The 24,300-nt window shown below is 45.9% G+C and overlaps 1 protein-coding gene across 2 annotated transcripts in view; it reads right to left on the bottom strand.

Moving 5' to 3' along the window:
- The window catches only part of LYN (LYN proto-oncogene, Src family tyrosine kinase), a 106,745-nt gene extending 83,467 nt beyond the window's left edge, over positions 1-23,278 (bottom strand). For both annotated transcript variants that reach the window (XM_020900826.2, XM_070477129.1), the window contains exon 1: positions 23,051-23,278. The gene's annotated coding sequence lies outside the window, so the exon portion shown is untranslated. The remainder of the gene's footprint in view (positions 1-23,050) is intronic.
- Positions 23,279-24,300: the final 1,022 nt, after the last annotated feature.

The raw sequence follows: 24,300 nt of genomic DNA, 5'->3' as shown, positions 1-24,300 counted from the left end.
GGTTTCCCAGAAGTCTGCTCCTTCCCCCCAAGACGAGAGGACCAGCACCCCAAGCTGGAGATTGAATGGGATTCCTTTCTTTTCTTTCCTTTTCTTAACAAACCGTTTTCACATGCTCTTTCACAACCAATCCTGATAAGAAATTCTAACAGATGGTGAAAGAGCAGCTCGGAGATGCGGTAATTTGCCCAGAGCTCACAGGATAAATCTCACCACCCTGGCCCTCTGCCTGAACAAGTGCCCCATCTCCGACACTTAGGTCAATCTGGATGTTAAAAACAAAACAAAACCTCTGAACGAGCTACAACGGCACTATGCTACTTCTTGGCTCCTACACAGACTTCCTTTCTTTCTTATGGGTTGCTTTGACAGAGCCTTGCTCTGTAGAGGTCACGAGCGACCCTCAAACGTTGGAGTCCTGGGGAGAGGGGAGTGGTCCCCTAGTGCAAGGGAGATGCTCGGAAGAAGTAGGAGTTCTGTGTACCCACATGCCTCACAACACAACCAGGACTTGCCGTGCTGGAGGCTGAGGCTCTCCCAGCAGGTGGGGTGTCCCGCCCCACCTTCAAGCTTCTGGAGTGTGTGGGGGGAGACTGGGGGCGCAGGCCCTCTAAACCCAGAGACATCCCACCCCCCTAACTGGTGCCCAGTGTGGTAGCCCCTTCTCCAGGGACAGGGAGCTATTCCGCACATCTCAGCTCTCAAGACATTTGACACTCAGGTGGGAACTGACCAGATATTAATACAACATCTGAATTCACTGATCTGAACTTCAATCCATACAGCCCTGACATCCTCAACGGCTGGATCTGGTGAAGTGGTTCAACCTTGGTACACAAGCAGGGTTTCGAGGAGAGTGCTAAAAAGCACCAATGGGGACTTCCCTGGTGGTCCAGTAGTTAAGACTTCATCTTCCAATGCAGTCTGCACAGGTTCAATCCCCGGTCAGAGAGCTAAATCCCACAGCCAAAACACCGAAACATAAAACAGAAGCAATATTGCAACAAATTCAATGAACTATCTTAAAAATGGTCCACATCCAAAAAAATCTTTAAAAAAGAATAGAAAGCACCCATGCCTCCACTATCCCCCTTTTATTAGTTGGGGTGCAGCTTGGGCCCAGGGAGAATTAAATGCTCCCCCATTGATTCCAGTGAGCAGCCAGGGCTGAGAAGCACTAGAAAAACGCTATACTTTGACTTCACCTACTCTGAAAAAGACTTTACAGTCCAATGGTGTTGGGATCCTTTTATCAGATACTGAACTCCACTTCAGAATAGAAATCATAGTAATAGACATGCCATGTGTGTTGTTGTGTTGTATTCAGTTGCTCAGTCAAGTCTGACTCTTTGCAACCCTAGCAACAACAGGCTTCTCTGTCCATAGGATTCTCCATGCAAGTATACAGGAGTGGGTTGCATGCCCTCCTCCAGGGATCTTCTCAACCCAGGGATCGAGCCCACATCTCTTGCATTACAGGTGGATTCTTTATTGCTGAGCCACTGGGGAAACCCAGATGGGCCATGTGAAAGTGAAAGTCGCTCAGTTGTGTCTGACTCTTTGCGACCCCATGGACTATACAGTCCATGGAATTCTCCACGCCAGAATACTGGAGTGGGTAGCCGTTCCCTTCTCCAGGGGATCTTCCCAACCCAGGGAGGAACCCAGGTCTCCTGCATTGCAGGGGGATTCTTTACCAGTTGAGCCACAAGGGAAGCCCAAGAATACTGAAGTGGGTAGCCTATCCCTTCTTCAGCAGATCTTCCTGACCCAGGAATCGAATCGGGGTCTCCTGCATTGCAGGCAGATTCTTTACCAACTGAGCTATCAGGAAAGGCCAAAGTGAAATTCGTTCAGTCGTGTCCAACTCTTTGTGACCCCTTGGACTATACAGTCCATGGAATTCTCCAGGCTAGAATACTGGAATGGGTAGCCTTTCCCTTCTCCAGCGAATCTTCCTGACCCAGGAATAGAACCCAGGTCTCCTGCACTGCAGGTGGATTCTTTACCAACTGAGCTATCAGGAAAGCCAAGGCAGGCCATAGATGATTTAATTTCAGATGTCCTGCTGGCCAGCTGCTACAAAAACCATCTCATATTGCATTACAATTTCATGCTCTTACGCAAGAGTGGACATTGGAATTTATCCACCACCAACTTAACCCCATACCTGAACTCAAATCAGAAAAAAACAGCATGGGGAAAAAAAACAACACTGATTAAATAAATGGACCCCACTATTAAAAATTTGCTGATGCAGCAAAATTGACTTTCCTATCACAATTTGTCTTCTGCAAACTTTATTTTTTATTCTAGAAGCTGTGAACTTTTATTCTATAAACTTTATTTTGTTCCACTTGGCCCCAAATGGAAAGTTATTTAGTCCTGGATTTGGCTATACTCTAACCATAAGAAAATGGCAGTATTTGCAAAGTATTATCTTTGGGGCATATTTTATGAAAAATATTAATTCACTTATACTTATCTCAGGTTTATCTACTAAAAAACTATCACTATCATTTTCCTTTAGTTCAAGAGTCCTTCTACCTTATAGTTTATAATCAATGCTCAGAGAATGAACGTTTATGAAAAGCAGAGCTACTTCAAATTTTAAACCTCAAGATCTACATAAACAACAAAAGAGCTTAAGTTCTATATAAACAAACAATAAACTAATCATCACTTATAAATGATAAAGTCTCAATAAACCCAGTGAATTCAGATTATACTATCAACACAGAAATAGAAAGAACTTACAGTGAAGAGCAGCTTCCTAGGAAATAACTTTTCTCCTCACCTTAAAGGTAAAACTCAGAACAGCAGAAAATTACCAACCAGTTCATTTCACAAAACCTTGGCAGTCAAAAATATCAGAAGCATAGCTGACCCTTGAACAGGGTGGGGCTAAGGGTGTTGTCCCCTTGGAGAGGAAACTCCATGGACACCTCTAGAGTCAGTCCTGGTTTACCGCATCTGCAGATTCAAGCAAGGCAGATCGTAGTACTGTCATATTTACTAAGGAAAGAAATCCAGGTATAAGTGGACACATGCAATTCAAACCCATGTTGTTCAAGGGTCAACTGTAATGCGATTCATTATTCTTCTCTTACTGGGGTTTAGTTCATGTTTTTATTTTACCCCACAGGTCTGGCATACAGGGGCACCCGATAGTGCAGGGGACAAGGGTTCGGTCCCTGGGCCAGGAGGGTCCCTCACGCTGCAGTGCAGCGAGCCTCGTGCACTGCAGCTGAGCCTGTGCTCTAGGGCCTGGGAGCCGCAGCAAGAGGAACCAGCAAATGCGAAGCTCATGCACGGCAACCAGAGAGGAGTTGAAACTGGACAGAAAAGCCCGTGCAGCAAGTAAAACCCAGCAGAGCCAAAACCAGGTAATTTTCACTGTTCCCCATGAGCTCACATTGTTCTCTTGAAAACTTGAAAGAAACAAAGAGGGGCTCTATCTAACATCTGGTCTACCCACTGCATAAACACAGTGAGACATTTTTTAAATGACGACATATCATCACTCATTCATTCAGCTTTTCTCACCCTACACTCAATCCCATGTCTATCCAGGAATGAGTCCATTATGACCCTGGGGTAGTTTATTACCCAAGTCACAGTCCTAATGCCCTTTCTGGCTTAGGTTCTTCTCATCTGTTTACATCTGGTTGAACCAGGGAGTGCAATTAGACAAAGAACCAGCACGACTACTCAGCAAGGAGTTCTCTCCTCTGCACGCAGCCCAGCCTCCAAAAGATCTCAAGCAAGTGGCTGGTCCTGGACAAAGCAGCGGTTCTACAGCCCAGAGGTTCTTACACGACCAGCAGTGGTTCGAAACTGTCAGTCAATTGGGTTTATTTCAGTGTATGACTCATGTTGCTTGTGGATCGGCATCAAAAATATGGACACAAGACTCCTCCAGCTCTACCCTCCTGCCCACAGGAAGCAAGGATGACACACAACCTCTGCCAACGCCCAGCCTTCAGGTACCATATTTGGGGACTATTGGTCCTGGAAAATCCCTAGAAGTGGTTCCAGCCAGGCCACAAGATAGACCAAAAGAGGATCCTGTAGGAGTGAACACAAGGACTGACGTGGAGATTAAACAGCAATGTTTATGCTAATGTCAAGGTCAAAACACTTCTGCTTATACTGACTTCATCAAGACCAGAGAAAATTGGGATTTTACTTCAAGAGTCACCTGGCACCCCAAGAATGAAAGGAAATTGAGGGATCCTAATACATTTTCCCTTCTAAAGAAAGTTGAAGTCTCATCCACTTTCCTTTTAATTTCTTTTTGGAGAGCAATCATTCAGAAATGGAAACAGCCCATTGAGGAACCATAGAGAGACAGCAAGCAAGGGGTACCCAAGTGCTGAATGGAGACACTGTCCAGAGGGTTGACACGCTTCCCAGGGAATAAATCGGTTTAGCCAAGGCTTAACCATACATGATCTTGAATTCATCCCGGAAAATGCCACAAGGAACAGAGGAAGGTAGTGAGGCAAGGATGGATGTATGACTCACCAGATCCGTATTCTTTGCCTTTTATCCAGCCCTTTGCCATTAGTAATCTATTAACTACAATCTTAATAACTTTTCAAAGTCCAAGGCTTTGTAGCTGCGTTTTAAAGAGTTGTGATAATGTAAGATATTGCTTCATTAGGAAGAAAACCCCAAGCTACATAACTGAGCAAAAGAAAAATGTGAGGGAACTATGAAGAAAAGGCTAATCCAAGCATGATTCAATCTTTGTTACAAAACAACTGATTTGCTTTGCTTGACCAGCAGAGGAAAATCATTTCTTTCCCAACAAATGGTGACCAGGACACTAGAGAGAAATGGAGTTACCAGTTGAAGTTAATGCATATAAAATCAGCTGCTTTATCCTAATCACACTTAGGCTCTTGATCTAATGTTCAGATTTTCAGCTCAATTTCAATATTTCAATTTTATTTGTCTTTGCAAGTTGTGATCATAATAAGAATGACACCAAACTGTCAGAACTGAGGGCTCTCTCTTGCTTTGGCTGGTTGTGAGTGTCTGGGTGTTTTTCTCCCTCAAGTCAGAGATGTTGCACCTTGGAACTGTATAGCTGTAGAGTTGGCCTTAAAAGTCAGATTTCCAGGATTCAAGTTCGAGCTCCACCCCACAGAGATGTGGGCGTGTTAACACTGGGCAAGTTAATTAACCTTCAATTATCCACAAAAAAGGGGGATGATAACTGTACCGATTTCATAAGGTTGCTGTGAGGATTAAGTGAATAAAAACTTAGCAATGTTTAGAATAATGGATGACGTACACAGTCTGTGCCCAGTAAATGTCCCCGAGCTGTATTTATTATTGATCTCTCAGGAGGAGTTGCATTCCTGTGTTTGCATTCAAGTTAATGTATAAAGTCAACTTGATAAACTATCCAGGATATTACCTTCCACATATTATAACCATGATTTTTTTTAAAAATAACCTTTCAAAGTTAAATAAAACACATCAGCCCGGGAGTCGAGCTGTCTCCTATTCCATTTACTTAGTAACCAAAGAAGAAAGTGGACTTCCCAGGTGGCTCAGTGGGTAAGGAACACACCTGTCAATGTAGGAAACACAGGAGACTGAGCTGGATCCCTGGGTCGGGCAGATCCCCTGGAGGAGGGCATGGCAATCCACCCCAGTACTCTTGCCTGGAGAATCCCATGGACAGAGGAGCCTGGAGGGCTATAGTCCACGGGGTCACAAAGAGTTGGACATGACTGACTGAGTATGCACACATGTCAAGGAGAAGGCATTTATTATCTCTAAGTCTTGGTTTCCTTAACAATACCAAGAATATCAATACCAATATCAAGCCTTCTAAGGGATGGTCATCTAACAGAGGACACACACTCAATACATGATCGCTCTTTTTATTATATTTTCTGTAAAAGGTAATTATGGCCTGACACAAAAGTCAGGCAAGTAATAACAGTGCTGGCATCACTGTAAGATTCTTCTGGGAAACCCCTGGTGGTCCAGTGGTTAGGACTTGGCACTTTCACTGCCCCGGCCCAGGTTCCAGCCCTGGTCAGGAACCAAGATCCTGCAAGAGTGTGTGTTAGTTGCTCAGTCGTGTACACCTCTTTGTGACCCCATGGACTGTTACCCAACAGGCTCCTCTGTCCATGGGATTCTGCAGGCAAGAATACTGGAGTGGGCTGCCATTCCCTTCTCCAGGAGATCTCTCCCACCCAAGGACTGAACCCAGGTCACCTGCACTGCAGGCAGATGCTTTACCAGCTGAGCCACCAGGGAAGCCCAAAGCCTGTGGCCAAAAAGAAAGAAAGAGAAAAGAAGATCCTTCCAATTAAGCAGGAAACTGGCTTTCATTCTGGCAAATTAACTACTGTGCCCGAACTAATCACTCCCAGCTCCTTTTCTCCTTGGGCCTCGGCCATCAGTCTCCTCCACAGAAAGAAAGTTCAGAGTGGATTTCCAGGCTCACCTTGACCTAGTCATTAGTAAGACAGTCTGAATTTTGGGACCTGCGACCTACAGAGGCCCTTTAGCTCCCTTCAGAGCCCAGGCAGCAGGAAAAACATAAGTCATTTGGTGTGTTCCCTCCTCTATCCATCGCTCATCCAGACATTTTCTCCCTTTCAGCCACACATGGTGCTCTGAGCTTGAACAAACATTTCCAAATGCACTTCGGGCTCAAGTCCAAGCGCGCACCTAAGTTCAGAGGACCACAACCCTCTCAAAATCTCTGCAGTCACTTCCATATTGTTGCACAGAATCAGCTCCCTAAAGACTATCATGGCTAAAAAAATGATCACTTGAGCAAAAAGAAAAGCAAATATGAAATATTTGTTAGGCCTCTATTATGTTTCAAGTACATCCATACAAATAAACACAACTGAACTTCAAAAGACCTTCTGTTAGGAACTGCCACCTAGCAGATGGTCACAGGGAGACGTGAGAAGTCAGATGACTTGCTCGAGATGATACCTCTGAAAGGGAGGACTCACACCTGCGAAGGTGAAGCCAGGTCACGTGACCTGTCCTCTGTCTGTCCCGCCCACAGGACATTCCTCCTCTCACAAAGAAGAGGAAGCACTGACTCAAATGACCCCATCTCCCCTGATGCCAGTGACAGCCTGAGAGAGGCAATGGCCATAATTGCTCTCCGAGTGAGGAGCTGGGGCTCATGGACACTGCTGCCCAAAGGAAACCTAGGAGTTAAGAGCAGGGTCATCTCCCCTGAGGAAGCAGGGTTGGGGGAGCGGACAGCAGAATTTTGTAGTTGTTCAGTTGCTAAGGCATGTCTGATTCTTTGTTACCGCATGGACTGCAGCATGCCTGGCATCCCTGTCCTTCACCACCTCCTGGAGTTTGCTCAAACTCATGTCCACTGAGTCAGTGATGCCATCCAACCATCTCATCCTCTGTCACTCCCTTCTCTTGCCCTCAATATTTCCCAGCATCAGGGTCTTTTCCAAACAATCAGCTCTTCACATCAGGTGGCCAAACTAGTGGAACTTCAGCTTCAGTCCTTCCAATGAATATTCAGGGTTGATCTCCTTTAGGATTGACTGGTTTGATCTCTTGCTGTCCAAGGGTCTTCTCCAGCAACACAATTTGAAAGCATCAATTCTTTGGCACTCAGCCTCCTTTATGGTCCAGCTGTCACATCTGTACAGCAGCAGTGCAAATGCCCAGAGTTCACCCCTAGAATCTATAGCTCAGCTTCCCAAGGTCTGCTCCTTAATAACTTTCATTCAGGTTGAATAACACCACCCTGTACCACCTTAGAGGATTCTTCTGGAGAGGACCTTTATTTCTTTTAGGTAGATTTAAAAGAAAATAAGTACTACAAGAATCCTTCTGCTCCGCAGACACCTCAAGGTCACCCTGGAGCAACACGGTTCTCAGAAGCTGCTAGATTGTTGCCAATGCATACCATAGGTAAGGAAGCTGGTTAAACTGTTTTTCCATCTTTTCTTTTTTTTTTATTCTCAACTGAGAAATGCACTTCATCCCTGGAAAGCTGCCCTGCTCTGGCCAGTCCCCTTGCTAATCCTCCTCTCCCTCCATTCCCACCTTCCCTCCTGGTTCCAATTCCTGTGGATCATCCCGTGGTGAAAATGCAGATGCCAAACATCAGCAACTGCAGCTGGAAGAAGATGAACCTGGGGCTGGAGCTGTGGGCACTCCAACTCTGGGCTCGGCGACCGCCCTGGGGCGGGGTCATTCCCAGCCTTGATGTCTGGACCACAACCGTGACTTCTTCATATTCCTATATTCCTATGGATACCTCTGTACTCTGCTACCTGACTGTATTCTTCATATTTCATATGAAATAGAAAGTTACATTCTTCAGCCCACTTTAAAAAACATTTTGACTTCCTGAGCATTTATGGAACAATTCTGCTATTGAAAGTTGATGGATGGGTGGGCAAGTCATAAGCCTGCACATTCATGACCAGGGAGCATCTGAGAAGTGTTTCCAAATCATGAACAGATGAAGCATTACTTCATGGGTTAATGCATCCTGCAGGTCAAACGACAGTACCCTCTCACCTCCAACCAAAATAAATGTCAAAACTACAAGAAGCGGAACAGTCAGTCACAAGGGTGCTGTGTTCCTTCACATCAGAAAAACGAGTCCCCTTTTATGAGGACTCTCATAACTGAATTCACAAAGCCAGTTGGCACTTTCAAATGTCTGTGTGCATAGCAGGATGTTTGATTACTTGTGGGTCACTGGAAACCACCCTTATCACACCCACATTTCCACATTTGCATTTATACATTTACTGAGCGATGCAGAGATGAGTAGAAAAACAAGCTATATATGGTGAGTGCAATCTAATTTTACTAACTAATGGTCGGATAAACAGGTATTTAAATAAGGCTCTGATCAAACCCACAGTGTGAGAGTTTTGGCAGCTGAATATCCAGGGTATAAAACCTGACCAGGACCTGCCCTCTATCATGCCTGTGCCAGCCAAACCCACAGCTTGAAAACTTGTTCATCTGCCAAGCCAAATGGCTCTGTGCAGCTCTTCAATCTCTTACACTTTATTGTGAAAAAGCCAAAGTGGGAAACTAAACTAAAACTTGAAGCAGGAAGGCAGATGCCTTTGAGGAGGCAAAGTATTATGTATCGGGGGGAGGCACCCAGAGATGCTGGTTGTGCGCATCGTTCTGCTTCTTGATCTGGGGTGGGGTTTACAGGAGGATCTGCTTTCAGCTAGGTTTGCCATTTCCTTCTCCAGGGGAACTTCTAGACCCAGGGATCGAACCTGGGTCTCCTGCATCACAGGCAGATTCTTTACTATCTGAGCCACCAGAGAAGCCCTAGGCTTGTCTGTGTTTTGGTATTTTGCTCCATATACATTATACTTAAGTTAAAAGAAAAAAAAAAAACCTATGCTAGGAAAGTTAAAAAAAACAAAACAAAACAAAACTCTTCACATGTATTAAGAAATTCACTGAAAATATTCTTTCCTATTATGTAATTTGGAATTGAGGGTGTGTGGCTAGAAATAACATAACTATCAAATTAGAAATTGCCTTTTAGAGCCATCCATTTCACCTTTTCTAAAAGGCCCTGAAAGAAAGTCACTTAGCCTGCGCTTGTGTGTGTTAGTAGCTGGGTTATGTCCAACTCTTTGGGACCCATTGGACCGTAGCCTGCTGGGCTCCTCTGTCCATGGAATTCTCCAGGTTAGAATATTGGAATGGGTGAAAGTGAAAGTGAAATTGCTCAGTGGTGTCCGAATCTTTGCAACCCCCCATGGACTGTAGCCTACCAGGCTCTTCCGTCCATGGAATTTTCCAGGCAAGAATACTGGAGTGGGTTGCCATTTCTTTCTCCAGAGGATCTTCCCAACCCAGGGATCGAACCCAGGTCTCCCACATTGCAGGCAGATTCTTTACCAGCTGAGTCACCAGGGAAGCCCATGCTTACAAGCTTCTAACTGGTTTCCAGACCACCCTCACCTATTAATATTTGTACACAGTTCTGCTTACCAGGCACTTCCCTGGCGGCTCAGACGGTAAAGAATCTGCCTCCAATGCAGGAGACATGGGTTCAGTCCCTGCGTTGGGAAGATCCCCTAGAGAAGGAAACAGCTATTAACTCTGGTATTCTTGCATGGAGAATTCCATGGACAGAGGAGCCTGGTGGGCTACAGTCTATGGGGTTGCAAAAAGTTGGGCACAACTGAGTAACTTCTACTTTTCTGCTTACCAAGTTAACTTTTTTAAAATTTTTTTAATTTTTAAAAGTCTTTTTATTGAATACTGAATTTTGTTTAGTCTCTTTACTGCTTCTTTCTTTCTTTCTTTTTAATGTTTTGGTTTTAGGGCCATGAATCATGTAGGATCTCAGCTCCCTGACCAGGGTCAAACCCATACTCTCTGCATTGGAAGGCAGAGTCTTAACCACTGGATCCCCAGAGAAGTTCGACAACTTTTAAAAAATCATTTCTAAATTGTATTAAAATACACATAACAAAACTCACATCTTAACCATCTTTAATTGTACAAATAAGTGCCTACATAATCTTGTGTGACCATCATCATGCATCTCCAGAACTCTTTTCATCTTACAACACTGAAATTGCAGGTCCATCAAATAACTACATTTCTCCTTCCCCCAGTCCCTGGCAACCACCATTCTATTTCCTGTCTCTATGAATTTGATTTCTGACCAAACCAGTCAATCCTAAATGAAATCAACCCTGAATATTCATTGAAAGTACTGATGCAGAAGCTCTAATTCTTTGGGCACCTGATATGAAGAGCTGAGTCACTGGAAATGACACAGATGCTGGGAAAGATTGAGGGCAGGAAGAGAGGAGTGGCAGAGGATGAGATGGTTGGATGGCATCACCAACTCAACAGACATGAGTTTCAGCAAACTCCAGCAGATAGTGAAGGACACAGAAGCCCAGCAAGCTGCAACTCATGGGATCGTAAAAAGTTGGACAGGACTTTAGCAAATGAACAGCAGCAAAAGGATCTCATAGATGGAATCATACAATATTTTTCCTTTTATTTCTCTTAACATACTGTTTTCAAGATTTATCCGTGTTGTAGCCTGCATCAGAGTCTCCTTCCTTTTCAAGGCTGTATGATATTCCCTTGTATGTATATACCACATTTTGTTTATCCATTCACCTGTTGATGGACACTTGAGTTGCTTCCACCCCCTGGCTATTGTTAATAATGCTACTATGAATGTGGGTGTACAGATATCTCTTGGAGACCCCCCTTTCAATTCTGGGGGGTCTATACCGACAAGTGGAACTGCTGAATTGAAAGGTAATTCTGTGTTTAATTTTGGGAGTAACTGCCATACTGTTTTCCAAAGGGTCTGCACCATTTTACAGTCCCAACAGCAGTGCAGAAAGATTCCAATTTCTCTATATCCTCACCAACATTTGTTATCTTCTGGGTTTTCTTTCTGTCAGTTTGATTTTTTTGGTAGTAACGATCCTAAGCAACTTTCTTCTGTTATAACAACGACTACCATTGGCTATGTGCTTCAAATATAGTTTAGTTCTGAACCTGTTACATCCTGGAATCCCCACAACCAGCCTCTGAGGTTTAAATCTGAGGTCAGCAAAACCAGCACCTTATGCCTAGGAAGAGACAGACCTGGAATTTGAACCCAAATGTGACTAATTTCATATACTGTGCTCTAACCACTTCACACGCTGCCTTCCTTCTTTACCAGAACTCTTGGTTTCTCTGCATTGATTCAGATGCCTAGGGATTTCCTGAGCAAGGTAACTGTCCCACCCATGACCACCGCAAGTTAATTTGTCAGCCTCTGGTGTGTGAACAGCCCAGACAGACTAGAACACAATAAACTCTTTAGGACAGGAAGTTCACACTTATTAAGGCTTATGTTTCCCCCAAGAATCCACCACCACAATGCCTGACACACAACACTCAGTATTTTTAAATATGCTGCTGTTCAGTCGCATAGTCGTGTCCGACTCTTTGCAACCCCATGGACTGCAGCACGCCAGGCTTCTCTGTCCTTCACTATCTCCTGGAGTTTGCTCAAACTCATGTCCATTGAGTTGGTGATGCCATCCAACCATCTCATCTCTGTCACCCCCTTCTCCTTCCCTCAATCTTTCTCAGCATCGGGGTCTTTTCCAATGAGTCAGTCCTTCGAATCAGGTGGCCAAAGTATTAGAGCTTCAGCATCAGTCCTTCCAATGAATTTATGGGTTGATTTCCTTTAGGATTGACTGGTTTGATCTCCTTGTTGTCCAAGGGACTCTTTAGAGTCTTCTCCAGCACCACAATTCAAAAGCATCAATTCTTGGGTGATCAATCTTCTTTATGGTCCAACTCTCACATTCAAACATGACTACTGGAAAAACCATGGCTTTGACTATACGGACCTTTGTCGGTAAAGTGATGTCTCTGCTTTTTAATCACTGTCTAGGTTTGCCATAAATTTCCTCCCAATAAATATACATTTTAAAAAATCCACTGTGATTACAGAAGCCCAGTTATCAGCATTAATTCCACACTGGTCTGTGCGACTAGGACAAACACAGAGCAGACAACCACACACAGTATATATCACAAATCAGTGATCAGAATAACTTACACTATCTTCTTTCCAATTTTCAATTTCCTGACTTTCACATATTGTGTTTTATTTTTTTATCTTTTGTCCAGGTCTTACTTTCCTTCTTTCCTCTCTCTCCTACACCTTTTCTGTTTGTATCTTTAGATCATCTATGGAACATCACTTTTTTCACTGATTACCATCCAACCCAAAGTATACCACTCATGAACCAATCACTGGTAAGAACAGTAGCATTTGACCAATCAGAGCCAGTTTATAGATGGGGATGTGGAAAACTTCTGCAGAAACTTGCATTGAGAAGCTGGATCTTAACATAATCTGGGCTCTGTTAGAAGAGAGGTGAAGTAATAGTGCTGGTGGACAGTACAACAGTTACGTCCCTACACATTCCATATTTACAGCCACAGTGGTTGGATAGTCAGTCCAACAGTGGCTGGCTTCAACTGTGCAGAAACAGCACAGAACCAGAACCAACAAGCAGAAACCATAGAAATAAGACATTACAGTACAAGACAAAAAAAAACTCTTTAATATCCACAGCTGGACAAAAATGAAATGGGCCACTTTGGCCAACAGGGATATACCTGTCACAGTTCTTCTCACAACATGACTTCCTCTACCACCGTTAGAATCACTGGGACAGATGCTAACTTTTGAGACCCAGTGCTCAACAGAAAGTGACTGCTTGATAAGGCCTATGTTTTAGAAACACAGCCAAGATACCTTCCTCCTCTGAGAGTCTGATTTTCATGTTGGACACCAAGGTAGACAGGTGATGTCCAGAGTCCAGTGGCTGACACTTGACACAAGAGGGGATGAGTCATTTGTTAAATGTGGCTGTGCAGTATAGCCTTTGCTGAAGACAGAACTATAGGAATAAAGCAATATTTGAGTCATTTACCAAACTGCTCAGAAATTTTTTCTATTAAAATTTTGAAAGGTTATCTACAGATAAAGGAATTTATGGAAAATGACCATTAATTTCTCATTTAGTGGTTATCTTCATTTATTTAAAACTTTAAAAATAATTGAAAACCATAAAATAAAACGTATGTAGACAGTTATGAAACTGAACTTGTTGAATTTTGTTTTTTATGTACACTTGCCATGCACTAAAGTTGAAACAGCTGGAAAAGTCCACATGGTCCAGAGAGACAAAAGCCAACCCTTTGGGTGCGTGTTTAATTATCCTAATGGCCATAAACTGTGTGTGAGCAACTTATTTGAAGCAAGGAGCACGTCCACTATTGTATTTGTCCATCACTCTTCGGATAATAAAGTTTCTCATTATTTAAGGATGCCTCCCTTTAAGGTCTTCAAGTGGTAAATTCCTTCTCCCCCAACCCTACATGACCAAGCATCATCCCCTCACTGTCACCAAGAGTCCTGCCCTTCTGTTTGCAGAGTGCTGTGTTCACCCGTCTCGGGCAAAACCAATCTCGCTCTGAGAACCACGCTATGGCCCCATGTCCCACTCCTGAGGGCATCTTTGAATGCCAAGAACATTGAACTCACCCCCTAGCCTCTGGTGATTCCTGGTACCCCAGGCAGATCAGAAGTTCACCTGACTTCTGATTTGTGTCACCTGGAAGACCATCTTCTTTCCACCACATTACACTATCTCCTCTCAAGGTTAAAACTAATAATCCCTCGGGGTCTGCAGTCCATAGAGTTGCACACGACTGATGCAATTTAGCATGCAACAGGCACTGAATACAGCAGGTATTCAACAGGCCATGTCTGATCATGCAAGGGCATTCTTTGCAGAATTGCCCAATTATCCCACTTTGTCCAACTGCTGCCATTCCTGGTTATGGTGAGGTTTTTAAACACACTAATTTGTATATGGTAAGAACAAGGCCAACACCAAGCCACTGCTGTAGAGCAGTCTCCTTTATTTATTTACTTATTTATTGGCACCCTTTGGGAATCTTAGTTCCTCAAGGAATTGAGCCCATGCCCCCTGCACTGAGAGCCCAGAGTCCTGACCACTGGACTGCAGGGAAAGCCCAACAGTCTGCATTTAAGTCAAATGGAAAATACTGATAACCCTACAGAAGCTTAGAACTCAACTCCTTTTTCCCCTCAGCAGTGTTGCCTCATCAAGAAGATTCAGATAAATGTCTGGACAAGGTCATCATACCTGCCAGGGGAGTGACCAAGTATCTGCTCGCTAGTGATTAGAAACGAGTCTGAGGTTATGTACAAAGGCAATAAATACTACTTTCCAGCCCCCGGTTAATTTCTGTGGAAGTCCCCATTCCTCCACCTGTTAATCATCCACCTATTCAGAGGATGACACTCACCTATTCAGAGGACACTTAGCCATCACTGAGTGTCTCCGTGTCTCTACATTTCTTGGCAACATCATCAATACTTTGTTACAGAAGAGTCTAGTCAAGAAGGTGATTGTGATGGGGAAAAAAAAATGGTTTCCTACAAAGACTTTCTACAAGATTCACCTTGGTCTACACAGTGAAATCCAACACTGAGGGTCCTGGGGGCACGGGTCCTTCGCGCCTGTGCGAACCACCTCATCACTGCCTGGTCAGCCAGGGATGCTGTGTGAACCGGTCTGTTCTCCCCACCCCAGACTCCTTCTCCCCTGCGGCGTTTCCTCCCCGAAACTGGGCCTAACGAATGGTTCTCAAGAAACTCAGTACTAAATATGAGTAAATATCAGTAGACACTTCTTTAGGAAAATATTATGTCTGCTTACGCTGTCTGCAATGCATGAGTTCCTCTAGCGTCGGTCTGCCTACAATGATATCCACACAACCATCAAAAGGGCCATTTTTGCTCTAAAGTTTCCTGCTGTCACGCCGGCTTATTACGCGTCATGGCCCATTACACCACTGTCCTAAAACCACAGAAGTCATAATCTTTGTAACAAAAGAAAGACGTAAAAAAGAAAAATCAGCATTCACCCATCACCCAGAAAAAAATCAGTACTGAAAACTTTAGTATAAAAAACTCATTGATATTCATAGTTTATCATTGTGTCAACATAAATACTGTATTTCAGAAATGGTAATATATATTACTCTTCAGCTTGTGTTCAGCTTTTTAAAGAACATCTTTCACACTAGTAAGTATAATTTAATTCTATTTGAAAGATATTTACAAGGTATACCATTCATTGTATGCATGCTAAGTTGCTTCAGTCATATTCGATTCTTTGTGACTCCATCGACTATTGCCCGCCAGGCTCCTCTGTCCATGGGATTCTCCAGGCAAGAATACTGGAATGGGTTGCCATGCCCTCCAGGGGATCTTCCCAACCCAGGGATCGTACCCGCATCTCTTATGTTCTCCTGCATTGACAGGTGGGTTCTTTACCACTAGTGCCACATGGAAAGCCAGATGTATCTTAATTTGTGTTTGTATAATAAACCTTATTGGACAGGAGCTTATAGAATAGCTGGGCTCACTTCTGTGCGTTTTACTTTACTTATGTAGTTATTTTGGGGCCAAGCTGCTTGCTAGATCATAGTTCCCAGACCAAGGACTGAACCCAGGCCACAGCAGTGAAAGCAGAAAGTCCTAACCACCAGCTCACCAGGGATTCCTCACTTCTGTGTATTTTACATCTCACCAAGGTGGTCTCAGAGGACTGCCTGGGGTCACACTCCCCGCCCCCTACAAGCTGTGGGGAGAGGCTTTTCACCAAATTTCCTTTCTCTCTTCCTCTTTCTTTCTTTGCATACAGATGGATGTGCACTCTGGCACAAAATAAAACATGATGCTTCTTGATATGGATCAAGGTCAAAGAAGTTTGAAACGTCACTGATCTACCCCAAGTATTTAAAGAGAGGCTGGTAGCTCAGATACTAAAAAATCTGCCTTCAAATGTAGGAGACCCAGATTTGATCCCTGGGGCAGGAAGATCTCCTAGAGAAGGAAATGGCAACCCTCTCCAGTATTCTTGCCTGGAGAATCCCCTGGACAGAGGAGCCTGACAGGCTGCACCCATGGGAGTCACAAAGAGTTGGCCACGACTGAGTGACTAACACAGCTTAAAGAATTTTTATTATTTTTTTAAAGAATTTTTAAAACAGCACTGAACCACTGTAGTTAAGATTAAGAAATAATTATACTGCTTGAACATTAAAAGATTTCAAAACCTCTACTCAGAGTTTTGTAATGATTTCCATGATGAAGAATTTCAAAACGAACATCTTTCTGTGGCTGAACAATCCAGCATGGCTGTGGGAGTCGTCTCCCCACCCCAGGAGGCTCCACACTGAGGACTGTCTTCATTCTGTTCCTCCCTCCCCTCCCCTCCCTTCCGCCTTCTCAAGGACCAAGTGCCAAGAAGATGGTAGAAGAACCCCAACCCAGAGGAAAAAGCAGGGCTGGGTGGTGAGGAAGGTGGGGCTGCAGGCAAATGATGGGCCTGGGCCTTCAAAGCAGAAGGAAGTATCACTTTCTTGGGGCCTCCCACTGCAGTTCTGTGCTCTATGACCCAGCTTCCCTGTGGAAAGCAGAAGTGGGCCTCCCTCTCCAGACAGTCCCTCTGAGACAAGCTTCTCAGCTGCCCTTGCCCCTGTGTGGGTTAAAGTTTCCAGGAAGACTGGAGGCACCCAGAAGGCCCAGCACCTGGGAGACATCTCCACTCTGGCTGGAGGCAGGATGAACCCAGACCTGCCTTACTGTCTCACTGGGGACCCACACCAGTGCCAAAAAGTCACCACAGTTCCCACCAAGCAGTGGACCAGTGGAGAGGGAACGGGGAACTGGGGAGAGCTGACAGTGATCTTCCAACCAGCATGACTCAGGGTCAATACAGAGAGTGATGCTAGATGCTTACAGAAAGGGGGGAGTGTGAAGCCATGAAAAAGAATGAAATAAGGCTATTTGCAGCAACATGGATGGACCTAGAGAGTCACACCAAGTGAAGTAAGCCAGGCAGAGAAGGAGAAATATCATAGGACATCCTTTATATGTGGAGTCTAAAAAAGAAATGGTACAAATGAACTTACAAAACAGAGACTCACAGACTTAGAAAACAAACTCATGGTTGCCCGGAAGAAGGGATAGTTAAGGACTTTGGGAAGGTCATGTACACACTGCTATATTTAAAATGGATAACCAACAAGAACCTATTATATGGCACATGGCACTCTGCTCAATGTTATGTGCCAGTCTGGATGGGAGGGGTTTGGGGGGAGAATGGATACATGTATATGTAGGGCTGAGTCCCTTAGCTGTCCACCTGAAACTATCACCACATTGTTAATTGGCTACACCCCAGTACAAAATGTTTTTGGTGTTAAAAAACTAAAATTTAAAAAAAAAGAAAGGGGGAGAGTGTGGGCAGGCCCAATAATATCTGACTTTGTCTTAAGTGTGAATGGTAAAAAGGAAATGAGACACTTAAAGACCCTCTGAACCTCTCAATGAAGACTTCCTTCTCCGAGTCCTACGGCTCATCAAGAGCAGAGCCCTCAGCAAGCACCAAGAAACATCCATCCAATGGTCTCTGTTAACATATCCCCATTCGTCCATCATTTTATGGAACATCACTTACACATATAAGCACAATGAAGAAAGCACACAGTTACACTGGGGTTAACCAATAATGGTCAGTTCCTATCAATGCAGGCTCTGTAAGGCAGTGAGAAAGGAGTTGAAGAGAGGAGAGTTAGAGAGGAGAGACTGGACATGCGTCGACGGTACATAAAGCAGAGATAAGTAACCAACACTTCGGAAGAGTTCTATAAAAGGAAAATTGTATTCTGATTATAAATACAACTGCCATTAAACAGCTTGGCAGCAAATCAGGAGTGTTGATGCTTAGTCAGTACTAAGACGCAGACAGTGACTGCAGCCATGAAATTAAAAGCCACTTGCTCCTTGTAAGAAAAGCTATGACCAACCTAGACAGCATACTAAAAAGCAGAGACATCATTTTGCCAACAAAGGTCTATATAGTCAAAGCTATGGTTTTTCCAGTAGTCTTATACAGCTGGGAGAGCTAGAAATGGCTGAGTGCCCAAGAATTGATGCTATTGAACTGTGGTGTTGGAAAAGACTCTTGAGAGTCCCTTGGACTGTAAGGAGCTCAAACCAATCAATTCTAAAGGGAATCAGTCCTGAATATTCACTGGAAGGACTGATGCTGAAGTTACAATACTTCGGCCACCTGATGCAACGAGCCAACTCACTGGAAAAGACCCTGATGCCAGGAAAGATTGAAAGCAGGAGGAGAAAAGGGACGACAGAGGATGAGAGGTTGGATGGTATCACCAACTCAATGGACATGAGTTTGAGCAGGCTCCAGAAGATGGTGAAGGACAGGGAAAGCTGGTGTGCTGTAGTCCGTGGAGTCAGGAAGAGTCTGACACAACTGAGCAACTGAACAAGAACAACAAGGCAAAGTGAAGGTCAGGACAAAACTGAAGAGAAAGCCCAAGAGTGAGGAACCAGGGTGATAATAGCCCCTGCAACTAGCCAGCATGAATGAGCCTTTTCCACACATCATCCCAAGTAACTCCTGAAACTTGTTGTTCTAAATGACAAGACAGCCCTTTCAGCTAATGCAGGCAAGGGAATCTGAAAGAAGGTCCGAGTCTTTAAACTGGTGTGTTCCAAAAATTTGAATCCCTCCATGGGCAGGGCTTCCCTCACAGCTCAGTCAGTAAATAATCTGCCTGCAATGCATGAGATCCGGGTTTGATTCCTGGGTGGGGAAGGTCCCTTGAAGAAGGGAATGGCATGGCTACCCACTCCAGTATTCTCATCTCGAAAATCCCATTGACAGAGGAGCCTACAGTCTGTGGGGTGGCAAGAGTCAGACAGGACTTAGCAACTAAACCACCACTAAGGGAAGATTTCCATACTATTTTCTACTCATGGGCTTCTCCCCCAAATGGGAACTTACTCAAAATAAATGTCAGAAATGATGAGAGACTGAACTCAAGGTTTCACAATTTAAGTATCAGGAAACCAGGCAGCTGTAAGAAATCTTTCAGTACTTCTGACCAACTTCCTCTTCCTTGTCCTTCTCATCAATCTTAAAAGCTGGGAAGGAATGTCTATCCATTATAGGAGTGTGGACTTAGGATAAGCCCGGTCCACAACAGGAGGCTGCGCGTTTCCACATGCATCCCATGGGCCCTGTCTCCTCACCGTGTATGTTCCCCTCAAATGACACCTCTCACTGTTATAACAACTATACAGGGTAGGTTTATAAAAAAAAAAAAAACCATACAGGTAGGGTTTATAAAGAAGCTAGGGGGACATTTTTTACAAAGTATCATTGAGTATTTCTATACTGTCCCAGGGGCTTCCCAGGTAGCTCAGTGGTAAAGATTACGCCTGCCAATGCAGGAGACTTGGATTGGACCCCTGGGTAGGGAAGAGCCTCTGGAAAAGGAAATGGCAACCCACTCCAGGATTCGTGCCTGGGAAATCCCAAGGATAGAAGAGCCTGGTGGGCTACAGTCCATGGGGTTGCAAAAGTGCTGGGCACGACTTAGCGACTAAACAACAACATCATGCTGACCCATAAGCACGGAACAGCCCTGAAGGCAGTCACTAGTGCTGCTCTGACAGTGACCAGGACAGATGTCATCTGGGGACTTTTCTGGGCTCCCCTTTCCCTGAGCAGGCAGCAAAGTTGAAAGGCACAGAAACTCAGCTCGACAGAACAGCCTCCACACCCTGCTCACTTGTCCACCAGCTCATTTACTCTGACAGTTCCTTAGTGCAGACCATCTCCATGTGATAGAAGAAGATGACCTTGTGATTCTGTCCTTAAAATGTTTATTAAATGATGAGTTCATTTCTTTACTTTTAAGTAATGGAATACCTATTACAGATCCAAAGGCAGAAAAGTGGGAAAAGCTCTTAAGAGTTGGAGTGGGAAAACATACCTACTAGGCCCAACGAGACCACTTAATCAGGCCTGTGACCGTGGACATGCCAACTCTCCCCCCATCCCGCCTCTTTTTTTGGTCCCTGCCTACCGTGCAGGGTCCTGAGAGGTTTGGAGGAAATCAGTGTTCAGAAGGCTTCAGAGCCCCGGATCAGCAAAAATCATCAGTACCACCATTGGCAGAGGAGCCAAGGAAACGTCTGAAACTGTCTCTGACATTAACATGTCACTGATCAGCGTCCCAACTAGTGATGCGATGACCTTTCCTTGTCAACTCTCCCCATGCCTGAGGACGCAGAGGTCACAGATCAATGGTGTGAGTGGGCTACATCAATGTTCCATGCTGGGGGGCATGTGTTCCCATTTGTGCAGATTTTAAATGAATATGGGTTCGTTTATGGATAATACGATTTCATGTTTGTAAGTTACAACACCGTATATTCATTTGAACCAGTTAGCATCTCAAATGTCTTGGTTATTTTTTTTTTTTTAATACAAAAATAATGGAACTAAAAAGCTTTGGGAATCATTGAATCACTACCTCGCTGGACTACTTTTCCTGCTAAGAGAATGCCATGGGCAGCATTCAGGTATCACACAAGTACTCTACAAACTTTTCCAATATTGATGATTCTAGGATGTTGTGTGTCTTTTTGATTGCATAACAGCTTGCCCAGATGTCAGCTTTGCAGGCTGCATCTTACCATTCCAAATCAAGACTTCTCTCCCAGTGTTACAGCATGGAAACCAGTCCTGAATGGAGAACTCTAGTGCTGGGATAACTTGACTGTCAAGTTCCTCCAATTCCCATTTTAGAAGCCAGGACTAGAGGGCCAGTGGGCTACAGATGCCTTAGGGGCCAGCCCTGTTCCTCAGACTTGCACGGGGCCAGGCTTGGAGGAGACCCTCCTTCCTTCTTCCAAGCAATCTCGACCATGTGACAGGCACCAGGGCTGGCGTTTTGGACAAACCAGACAAAGCTCTTTTCATGGACATTTCATTGTAGTGGTAAAAACAGACTATAAACATATGGGCAAATCATAATATAATGTTAACCACCACTGTGAAGAAAATGTTGATGGGATAAATGGTCCAAGTAATTTATCCCAAATCACAGCTCTGATAAGTGATGGAAGACACCCAAAGTCAGGCTTCCTGGCTCCTGTTTTTTCTCCCTTCACATCGGCTGCCCTCTATCCTTCTCTCAGGAAGAAGGTTACCCTATTCTGCACCCAAAGAGGACCAATCATCAAGAGCCTCTTGTGATCAAATTAAATGTCTTCAAGCCTCAAAACACTGACTGCCAAGACAAAACAAGGAGCCACCTGAATCCTACCCTTTTCCAGCAGAGCTTACCTTATCAAGACAGATTCCGAGGACTCAGTAAGTGCCTATTTCCCTCCACCCTGCTTTAGAAGGTGCTGGAGAGAGAGACCCACCCCCCACACCCACCCCAGCCCTTCTGAACCCTACAGACAGCTGGGGGTAGCCAAAAAATCAAAAGTAAGTCAAACCTCCTCATTGCCTTGTTCTTAGCCTGGGCCAGACTCCGGCCCTGCTTTGGGACAGTAAATCACTGGTGTATTTATTATGCAGTGTATCAGTAAGGTCAAGTGGCTAAATTGGATAAGCCGTCTTAGGTTTAAAATCATCAAACTGCAAAGAACCAGGGAGCCTCGTTGTTATGGACAAAATTATTTGCAATAATAACAGCACCTTTTATGGAATGCCTAGTATGTGCTTGGAGCTTTACATGCAACAAATAGCTCAGAAGGTAGACAAGGAAACCCTAACCGAGAATTTCAGTAACGGGCCTCAGTTCACACTTAGCTAGGAAACTGAGAAGCCTGGGTTCAACTCGAGTTTCTGAGATGACAAAGTTGGGTGGATTTGGGGTAATTCAAACAGACAGACACACACATAGACACACACCCCACGATCACGCTTGCTATTAGATGAAACATAAATGCTCAGCATCTCGAAGACACCACAGTGGCCGAGATAACGCAGGAAAGTGGGAACTGACGCTCACACCCTTCCCCCAAGGCGAAGGAAAGGCAACCCCTGAATTCTTAAAATAACTCTCGCTTCCTCTCGGCCGCAGGGGGCTCGGGGCTGCGGCTCCGCAGGCCGGGAGGCGCCGGGCTCGGCGGGAGGGTGCGCACCGCCTCCGCCGCAGCGCCCGGACGTCAAGCTCCGCCCGGGCCACGAGAAGGGCAGATGCCCGCAGTTCGCGGAGGGGCCCCGGGATCCGGAGGGGAGACCCGACTGTGCAGGCCTGGGGTCCCCCCGGGGATCCCCGCCGCGAGCGCGCTCTGCGTGGAGACGGGCTTCCCCGCCCGCGCGGGGACAGCATCCGCCCTAGGGGCAGCGCCGGAGGGCCCCGCGGTGCGCCCGCCCCTCCCCTGCGCCCGAGCACCGAGACACCTGCGGAGCCGCCTGCCCCCGCGATCGCGCTCCCGGGGCCGAGTCTCCGCGGGCGGAAGGCATCCGAGCGTACTCACCGCCCCGCCGCGCGCTCCCCACTCCCGCGCTGCACCCCCCCCCCCGACCCCTCCCGGGTCCCGCCTGGGACTCACCAGTTCCGTGTGTGAGTCGCGGGGCGGCGGCGGCGCTCCACGGTGGCCGGGGGTCCGAGCTGGGGCCGCGACGGGGCGGCCCGGCGGGGCAGGACGGGGCGGAGGCGCGCGAGGTGTGGGGTGCGGGCGGGGGCCCGGGTGGCGCGGCCGCCCCGCCTGCCGCGGGCTGGAGGCTGCAGGGCGACCGGCCCGGAGGCGCCACGGCCCGGAGCGAGCGGCGGCGGCGGCCCGGAGCAGTGGCGGAGGAACTGGCAGTCGCCGAGCTCGGCCGGGAGGTCCCAGCTACTTCCTGGTGCTCGGATTTGCATACCGCGCCTGGAGGGCGGGGAAGTGACCGTTTGGCCCCTGCCCAAGGTTTGGGGCGCTGGCGTGGCCGTCGCGCAGCGCTTCGAAGGCACAGACTTGCGTCCCGGTGCGCAGAGCCCGGGAGCCTGCAGACGGACTGAAGGGTCTTCCAGGAGCTCGCCCGGCAGCTGGCGTCCTGCACAGCGAAGGAGCCCCTCGAGACTCCGTTCCTTCCCTTCAGCCTACTCCCCAGTGTTAGGAAGAGGGGTGCTCCTGGCAGAAGAGGGGGCGCTCGGGTCCCCCAACATTTGGAGTCCTCTGGAAAGAGGATGCTCCTGGTCTCCTTTAGTTCTTAACCCGTAGAGTCTCTCCTTAAGGGTGTACCTAGAGGCGTACTGATGGGGGTGGAGGTGGCCGTGGCATTAGATGGTCTGGCAGTTACCGGTTCCTTAAGACTTCCATTTCCTCCTGGAAAAATGGAGACAGGGCTGCTGGGAGGTTATAAAGGGCACTGCGCCTTGCACACGGTCATGATCGCCCTAATCTTTCCCTCCTACCATCTCTGCATCCTTGCGTGCTGCACATACCTGACCAGTGTTTGTTGAAACAAGACCATCTTCAAGCTAATGGTCCAACTGAGTCAATACCACTTACAAACCCAGGGTAGAGAATCAGTGTCCCGCCCTGTGGATACCCACGCGTTCTAAGCAAGATTCCTGCTCCCTGGAATCCCAGCATTGCACTGCAGCTCAGAATTTACAATGAAATAATTAGTCCCCTGTAGTAGATTTTAGAGTTTGTGCCAATAGCAGACACCTGCATAGGGCATTGGTTTGACAAGACTAAGCTTGTCAGACCAATAACCTTTTATTAACAATGTTCTTAGGAGGCTGGCCCCACCGGAGTCTGCAACCACAGTCCTGGGATCAAGTCTACCATCTTGTAACATAACCCATGGAGTAGTC

Source organism: Odocoileus virginianus, chromosome 15 (genome assembly GCF_023699985.2).
Source record: "Odocoileus virginianus isolate 20LAN1187 ecotype Illinois chromosome 15, Ovbor_1.2, whole genome shotgun sequence".
Lineage (NCBI taxonomy): Eukaryota > Metazoa > Chordata > Mammalia > Artiodactyla > Cervidae > Odocoileus > Odocoileus virginianus.
This window is presented reverse-complemented; position numbering and strand designations above follow the sequence as displayed.